This window comes from Clarias gariepinus, chromosome 22, assembly GCF_024256425.1.
Source record: "Clarias gariepinus isolate MV-2021 ecotype Netherlands chromosome 22, CGAR_prim_01v2, whole genome shotgun sequence".
NCBI classification, from domain to species: Eukaryota; Metazoa; Chordata; class Actinopteri; order Siluriformes; family Clariidae; genus Clarias; species Clarias gariepinus.
This window is the reverse complement of record NC_071121.1, coordinates 21842490-21852098: the sequence shown is the minus strand read 5'-3', so window position 1 is coordinate 21852098 and position 9609 is coordinate 21842490.

Genomic DNA, 9609 nt, shown 5'->3' with positions numbered 1-9609 from the left:
CCACCAAAGCTGCCACCTGTACCTTAGAGCAAGGCTAATTTATCAATTCAGTAATATTTTTCAGTTCTAAGATTGAAATGCCTTATGAACAAACGCTTACCAGTGCTTAATCAGTTGGTCCACATCTTCCACTCAAATACACCATAAGACATTTCAGGAGATACTCTCTTTATACAGTCACCTCCAGGGTCTAGGCATGTAAAAACAAACATAGTATTGTTAGTTATGTTAGTCTTGTGAAGCGTGATAAATGAACATGGCAGATATATTCATATATATATATATATGTATTCATATATATATTCATATATATATATGTGTATATATTTATATATATATATGTATCCAGTTTTGCAGGATAATTGAAATTATTCTGATATTATTAGATAACTCAACTACTAATTTTCAGTGCTTCATCAATTTGAGGGAATCTTTTTTTTTTTTAGAAAATTTAGATTACGCTGACATTTACTAAATTCACGGCAATTCTATTGCATCATTGCCATTTCAAAATTTATCCACATAATGTTTTTATTTGTGCATTCTGGGACTTAATGTCTGCAGTATGGGTAAAGTAATGCCCTTTCAGAAAAGCTAACAGACCTGTAAACACAAAAGTTAATAAAAATTTCATGTTTACTTTTAAACTTCATGACATAGTAATGTCTAACCTCAGCTTGTTGGTCTGTGTAAACACTAGCTGAAAGTGGGACAGTGCTCCGCCCATTAATCCAACCTAATACTACCAAGCAAATCGGAAGTTTAATAATTGTATACTATAAATAATTAACTGTGTTAAAAACTGAGTTTTATTTTACATTTAATTTACATGGTTTATTTAATTGGTCGACTTGTGCACTGTTGTACTTTTACTTGTAGTAACGTTAAATCAACGTGTCAAATTGCTGCCAGTGTTGGGGATTATATACTGATAATGTTAAAAACGTGTCATAAGTGTGTCAGGAACATGTGCTAATGCCCCGTTTCATACGAGGGAATATAGTTTTAGTGATATTACATTACTTACACCTTAGCAAGTCCAGAAGGTTTTAAACATAACTATAAGTACACTACAAACAACACTCACTCCAAACTGGCTTGTTCTGTGTTTAGGTCACTTTCCTATATTTTTTTTACTGCGGTAAAGCCAGCCGCGGTTCAGACAAACACGGTCAAGCCAGCAGCGATTGATTTTATAGTGCGCGCATATTACAGTGATTACGGTTGTTTCGGGAACAACACAGAGAGAACGCGCTTTCAGAGCGCTTTTCATTTAGACGCCCAGGACTGAGAGAGATAATACAAAATGCTCGTGAATTTTTATTTGCTTATTTATTTGCATTTCTGCTTTAATATACGTGCTATTTATTGGTGACTTTAACGGTTGTCTGTTACAGTATTTTTCTTAAATATTCACCTTTCAAATAATTAGTTAGTAGTTACAGCAGAATTCATAGAAAACAGACGAAATAACGTATTTAGTCTTTCTAAATCCCAGAATTATTTTTTTATTTGTTTTACTGTTCAAAAGTAACAGTTATTCTTCAATGAATGTTTTCTATAATGAGGATTAACGTCTGCTTTGAAAGAGAGGGCAAATAAAGAAATGTTCACAATGGGGAAAAAAGTTAAATAAAATGCCTTTATTTCACTTTAGAGACCTATGAAAAAATAAATATAAAACGCCATGGTCAGGTTTTATCTCATATAATGTGCACACATTATATGATTAAAAAAAAAAACTTGTTTGAGATATAAGATATGACTGCACTTTAAACGGATATAAAGACCCCATTTCTAATAAGTAGGAAAAAACAACCACCAATTCTTATTTAGGACGTCCCACACTATATACACACCACATATGAAATTATTTTACTGCAGCATTTTGACACGTAGACATTAATATAGGGGAAACATATGGTCTGTTGGTATAAGGACATTCCTATACTATATAAAGATATTTTATAATCATATTAATACAGTATTTTGGAGATATGCAATGTTATTCCACTTGTAACACCTATAGATCCTATTTCTGAAATAGACAAAATGAACGCTTAATTTTTTATAGAGGACATGCACATTACATGTATTCCTCATTTAAAAACTTCTGAATACAGAAACAATTCTTAAATATAGGATATTACTTTACTTCCCTTTAATTGTGTTTTTCATTTTGTCCTTGTGTGTTCTTCTATTGTTACTAATTTTTTTGATTTGTTGTCAAGTATTAAATATATACTGTACGTGATAACATCCATGTTTTTATTCATTTGGCCTTTAACCATCCATGACAATGATGAATATTTGATTTTATTACAGGATGAATATAGGATTTTAACACAAAATCTTTAGATTAGTGTGCCTTCTCAGCATAGGGAATAACTTAAAGAATATGTAAAAAAGATAAATAATATTTAAAAAAATCCACATTCATCAGGTTCATCAAAAATAAATTTCACATTTATTGTAAGTAATGCAGTAAGAGCATGTGTTTTATTAACAATAACAGTAATTATTAGAACGCACACAAACATAATAGCCTACTTTAATTACTAAAGCCACATGGCCTTGAAACATGGCCCAAAAAATGTATATAACATAAATAAAATAAATAAACACTGGCTAGGGAAATAATGTTACTGGAATATTTAGCTACTTCACAACTTTGCTTAATCAGTCCAGTCCTGAGTAATGTAGCATTTTATTTTGCCACTTCACTACTCACTACAAACCAAACATACAATGTATGGTTTATATTTTGTCCTTACATTTGGGGCAGTACCACTCATCATCCTTAGTAATGGCATTTTGTGGTATCTGCACACAGTTGGGATGATACCATCTCTTGCACAATGAGCATTCCACCATCAGTTCCCTGCAGTGAGCTGTCCTGCATACACAGTCTTACGTCCCCAGGTCTAGGGTCCCAGGGCGTAATAAATAATAAAATCTTAAACAACCGACCAACCTTGTCTTTTTCTTCTTTTATTTTTTTCCACACATACACCGGACGCTCTTGGCTTCAGGGTTGGGCCAAGGCCAAAACAATAAACAAAAACCCCTGCCCTATCTCCTCCCAGAAACTAACTAAACTACAAAGAAAACTAAACCAAAAACACAGGGCTAAGCTATCTCCCTAACTAAACATTCAAAAATAGGAGAAAACGGGTCTAACTAAAAATGGCACCCAACCCCTACTGCTTCCATAAAAGAAATGTATATACTAACAAAAAGGACTATTTACAATATTTACAAACACTTAACAAGTAACAAACACAAGAGAACAAAACACACAGAACAACAAAAAATCTTTCAAGCATCCCTTGTGATTCAGGATGGAAGGCCTTTGAAAGCTGATGCTTAACAGCTAGTTCACGAAGCACCTGATTAAAAAGCTTAGAGGTAAAATTAGAACCTTCGTCTGTTTGGGTAATTTTTGGTAATCCAAATAGTGAAAAGAATTTAATCATTTCTTTTGCCACTAATTTAGCTTTGATACTGCGCAACGGAATGGCTTCCGGAAAACAAGTGGTAGAACACATAAGAGTAAGTATGTATTGATGACCTGATTTAGACCTTGGTAATGGTCCCACACAGTCTATAACTACATGTTCAAATGGTTCTCCCATTACAGGGATTGGATGTAAAGAGGCAAGAGGAATGACCTGATTTGGTTTACCCGTCACCTGACAAACATGGCATGACCGGCAGTGAGCAGTAACATCAGCTTTTAAACCAGGCCAAAAAAACGATCGTAAGATACGATCATAGGTCTTTCTAATCCCTAAATGGCCAGATAGAACATGGTCATGGGCAAGTTTTAATATTTGTGAACGATAATTCAACGGAACAACAATTTGTTGAACACTATCAACATTTTTCCACTGTCTCAACACATTATTATCAAGATAAAACATCACATTTTCATTAGGAACCACTAGCTTATCAGAAATAGCTTTAAAACATTTAACCAATGTTGAATCAGCCTTCTGCGCCGCCGCTAATTGCGAGCGTCCCATCTGTAATGGTAAAACGTCATGGTTAGGTAAAATTAGTTCAACGCAGTTTTCCCGTCATAGGTGTAGATTGCAGAAAAGAATCAGACAAATCCACTACATCATCAAATTTTCATGCGTGTGCACGTGTAACTACACATGATGAAAATACAATAGGAAATTGAGAAGCAAGGTCACTTTTCACATCTGTTATGGGGGTATCTACAACAATTGGTTGTGGAAAAACAACACCACCCGCTAGGTCATTTCCTAAAATAATCTCTACTCCGTCAACAGGGATTTCAGCACAAATTCCAAAACACTTCACCCTTTACGATGTCAGTTTGAAGGTAGACAGTATGAAGCGGAACTTAAACACAGCCTGCTTCTATGCCCCGCAAAATTACATCAGCCCCTGTGTAGGTTTTCTGTGACAAAGGGAGTGTGCCAGCTAACATCAGGCTTTGGGCTGCACCTGTATCTCGCAGAACAGACACTGACCTGGGAATGCCTTCCGCGCTGTCTGGCACCCATCCCTGCAATATTCAGGGTTTATATGCTGCTATTGTTGGATCAGGTAAAACACGTTCTCTTTGTCTTTTAATAAAACCTACAGTCTTAGATTTCGCTGATGCATTTTTTTTCTTTTTCCAGGCTTCGCAGTCTGAAATAAGATGATCTTCACTGAGGCAATAAAAACAGACTCTACCTCCCCCTGTGCGATACTGAGAACTTCTAAAAACTCCTCCCCTTGCTAGTCTCACACTACCAGCTGAAGGTTTCACCTGCCCTTCAACCCCACGGACAGCAAATTTTTACTGGGGCAGAAACGACACTAGAAGAGACCGGCGCAGGCCCTGTAGGTAACTGAGCAAACGACGGAGAAGCAGGGGAACTCTCCAACGCGCTCTCAGCCCAGTGAAGCCGGCTGTGATCTCGCTGAAAACGCTCCCTCTCCATCTCAAGCTCTAGCTCCCTTAAACGAAGCCTTTTTGCCTCAGTTTCTTCTCGTTTAATTTCCAATTCTATTTCTTTTGCTTTTAAATTTAATAGTTGGTCCGAATTTGCTAATAATGACATGGGAGGTGGTGCAGTTAATTGGTACCTGGAAGCCGTGGGTGAGTGTGGCGTAGATGGTGGCTTCACGTCGACTTCCGTCGGCGTTGAAGAGCTGCTATCGTCAGCATCTCTTCCAGACTCCTCAGGCAGAATCTGCTGTTTAACCAATTTTTTATATAATAATTTTTTTACCTCCGTTTTTGAAACATTACGTGGCACGTCAACTCCAAAAAATTCAGCTATTTTAAATAAATCGTCTTTACGACAGCGATTAAACTGTTCCGTACTAGGAGATAGTGTAAAGGCAATTAGATCAAAATCCATTTTTTTTATGTACAAACTGTACAAGCAACTAAAGAAGGCAGCCAAACAAACTACTTTATTACTCGCGATTGCTGAGCCCTCACTTTATTAATTCGCAAGGGACGAACTTATCCCGGATGAGCACCCACTTTGTTATGTCCCCAGGTCTAGGGTCCCAGGGCGTAATAAATAATAAAATCTTACACAACAACCGACCAACTTTGTCTTTTTCTTCTTTTATTTTTTTCCACATACACCGGAAGCTCTTGGCTTCAGGGTTGGGCCAAGGCCAAAACAATAAACAAAAAACCCCTGCCCTATCTCCCTCCAGAAACTAACTAAACTACAAAGAAAACTAAACCAAAAACACAGGGCTAAGCTATCTCCCTAACTAAACATTCAAAAACAGGAGAAAACGGGTCTAACTAAAAATGGCACCCAACCCCTACTGCTTCCATAAAAGAAATGTATATACTAACAAAAAGGACTATTTACAATATTACAAACACTTAACAAGTAACAAACACAAGAGAACAAAACACACACCACACACGCTCACAACACAGGCGCGACCCAACAGTTCTATTTTTGTTACACAACAAACACAAGCAAACATCTCCCAACAACATCACACCGCGCGCGCTTCCGGCTTTCGTCTGCGACCTTAAAAAGACGCGCAGGTCCAAAGACGGCCAATCCTGGCGCACGTCACAGCACGTCCAATCAGGGCGGGGCCACCTGCAAGAAAGGGAAAGCAAGGGAGAGAGAGAAAAAGAGCGCGCGTGCACGCCGCCACAAGCATCTGCGCCTCTACACCTACATGCCACACATGTAACACACATCCACAGTTGTTTCTCTCAGTGCTCCAATGCTATGTCATGGCTCAAATTTGAAACATACACTGCCGCACCTGAAAGATGTTAGAAGTTCAGTCCTCAATCATCCCTCACGGAACTGGCAGTTTTCAGGCTTGAGGTTGCGACTCAACACAAACGCAAATGCAACTGCGAACAAACCACAGTTGCTGAAGTTGTACTGCTGTTGGACAGCAGGATAAATGATCATGAATTTGTCATCCACTGGCCTGATCAACCATGACAAAATTTGTTTGTCTTTTTCATCCAGAACTGTAGAGAGACTGTCATATACACAAATCTGATTGCTCTCACAAAACTGGTTGCTTACAGTCAGCCAGTGGTTACCTCCATTATGTACAATTTGTAGGAATTTGCCCCTCAGAGTACCCACAATCCCTCCATTGTGTAAGGCACTGAATAACAGTGTTAACTGAAATCCGTTCATGTGTGGGCACTTAGTTGCAAGCAAGTAAGATGCAAAATCAATTTCTTCACTACTATAATGTGGTAATGTGGATGCAGAATAGCACCACTTTTGCTGCCTTTTGGAACCATCGGTGGTCTCTGCAGCCTTGCACATTTAATTTTTTTGGAGGGGTCTTTTCCTTGCCAGCATGGTCCATAGTTCATGTACTTTTGTTTTAATTCTATGTTTGGTAGGTAAAGTGTCTGTTTTCTTTACAGCCCCGTGAGGAAAAACAATAACTTTATAAAAGTCATTACCTTATTTATATCGCATTTAGTACAGCTTCACAACAATAAAAAGTCAGTGATGCAAACTTTATCAACTTAAATTCAAATTTACCTTTAAAGCAACTCACAAAAACACTATTGTGCTGTAATTCACCTCAAGCCAGTTCAGTTTTGTGTCTCCAGTAAGCTTGGTTATTTTAAAAGCTTTATATATTAAATTGTTCCTTTACATGTATTTATTTCTATTAATTTGGTTTAATAGTAATCCTCAGTTCATAAATAAAACATAACAATATATTATATGAATTATAAATGAATATAATACATATTATATAAATATAATAAATATGTATTTTTCAAAATACAGAATCTGTGTTTCTAAAGTACTTTTACTGTAACCTTATTTAATCTGGAGCAAGACATAAATGAGGAGTGAATTTACTGTTTTCAATATACAGTCATGTGATCAAGTTAGGACACCTTACTGAATTCCATGGTTTTCTGTATCAGGACATAATAAAAAAAATATCTGGTCCTTGGCAAGTCTTAACATTTGGATAATAAATCCTTAGATAAATATCATCACATGACATATCTGTCAGGATTCATAGACTGCTTTAGTCTGTTTTCTGTTTCCTAGTGTTTTTGTTCCCTGTGGATCTATTGTTGTGTTTTTTTACTGTGTCTCCCCCTTTTGTTTAGTTTGCTTTGGTTTTCCCTTATGCCCATATTTGTACTTCCCCCTCGTTACCTTGATTGTGTACACCTGTCTTATGTTGCCACTCCCCTTTGCTTCTGTTTAAATAGTCATTTGTTCCAGTTTAGGATTTCTGTTCTTTTATTTAACAATTAAGTGTTATTTTGTATTCCTGGCTCCTCTTGTTTTTCTCTGGCTCCTCATTCCCCACATGGCATGACAATATCACACAGTGCCATTATTTATTTAAAAAAAAATACAGCTAAGATGAAAAGGCAATGTGTGACAAAGTTAGGACACCCTGTGAGTCAATTGCCTGTAGATCCACTTTTAGCAGCAATAACTTAAAGCACTCATTTTCTTTGTGACTTTATCAGTCTTTCACATTGCTCTGGATGAATTTTGGACCACTCTTCTTTTTTTATAGGTTGGTCCAGTTTATTCAGGTTTGTGGGCATTTGTTTATGCTCAGCTCCCACCACAGCATTTGAGTCAGGATGAGCTCTGGGCTTTGACTGGGTTATTGAACACCTTCATTCTTTTCAGCCATTCTATTGTGCTTGTGTGCTTTGGGTTCATTGTCCTGTTGCGTGACCCAATTGTCACCCAACTTTAGATGTCGTACAAATGCCCTCATATTTGACACTCATATTTGAGAATACTTTAATATACAGAGGAGTTCATGGCCGACTCAATGACTGTGAGGTTCCCAGGTCTTTTGGTAAGAGGTGTTTGTGCTGATATGCTCTCTAGGTTTTCACCAAACTTGGGGCTGTGCATTATGGCCAAACATTTCCATTTCGGTCTCATCTGTTCAAAGGACATTATTCTAGAAGACTTGTTTTGTTCAAATGCACCTTTGCAGACCTAAACTGTGTTGCCAAGTTTTTTTTTTTTTAGACAGAAGAGGGTTTCTTTTGCCAAGCTTTCTGAATGTGCCATTTTTGTCCCATATTCTTCTAATGGTATTGTCATGAACTTTATCCTTTCACATGTGAACTGAGGCCTGTAGAGCCTGAGGTGTAGTTCTTGGGTTGTCTGCCGTTTCTCTGAGCATTACATGGACTGATCTTGGGGTGAATTTTTTGGGACGTCCACTCCTGGAAGGAGAGGTGTCTGTTTTAAATGTCTTCCACTTGTGAATAAACTTCAAAATGTTTGGAAATGGCCGTATAACTCTTCCCCAGATTGATGGCAGCAACAACTGCTTCTCTAAGATGATTGCTGATGTCTTCCCTTCTTAGCACTGTGTTAACACACACTTGAAGTCTCCAGATCAGCAAACTGTCAAAGCTTATGCTTTTATAGAGGCGCTAAGACTTGCTGATGATCAGTTAGTCAAAGGCATTTGATTAGCAGTGCTTGACTGTTATTTACCCTCTTCATTCCAATTTTAACAGTAAGGGTGTCCTAACTTTGTCATGGCTTTTCCAATTTGACTTTATTTTTGTTCAACAAATAATGACACAGTGTAACTGCAACATGGGTTGTTCATCTGAGGTTTTATTTTCCAAATTGCAGGACCATTTTTTGTGATGTCCTGATACAGAAAACCATGGAATTCAATAGAGTGTCCTAACTTTTTCACATGACTGTATGTTTTTCATACATGTCATGTTTCATACATGTTTCAGACATGTATGTTTTTTGCAGTGAAATAGTTTGAGATAATGTGTGCATATACTGTAGTGTGGGATGTCCTGAATAAGAATTGGTGGTTGTTTTTGTTACTTATTAGAAATGGGGTCTTTATACCCCTTTAAAGTTAATAATGCCCCATATCTCAAAAATGTTGCAGTAAAATAGTTTCATATGTGGTGTGTATATAGTATGGGACGTCCTGTAAAAGAACTGATCATTGTTTTTTTCTACTTATTGGAAATGGGGTCTCGCGGCTGGCTTGACCGTGTTTTTCTGAACCGCGGCTGGCTTTACCGCAGTTATTTTTTACGGTACTTAAATATAATTAATTTCATGTTATTCGGCACAGCCGACTTAG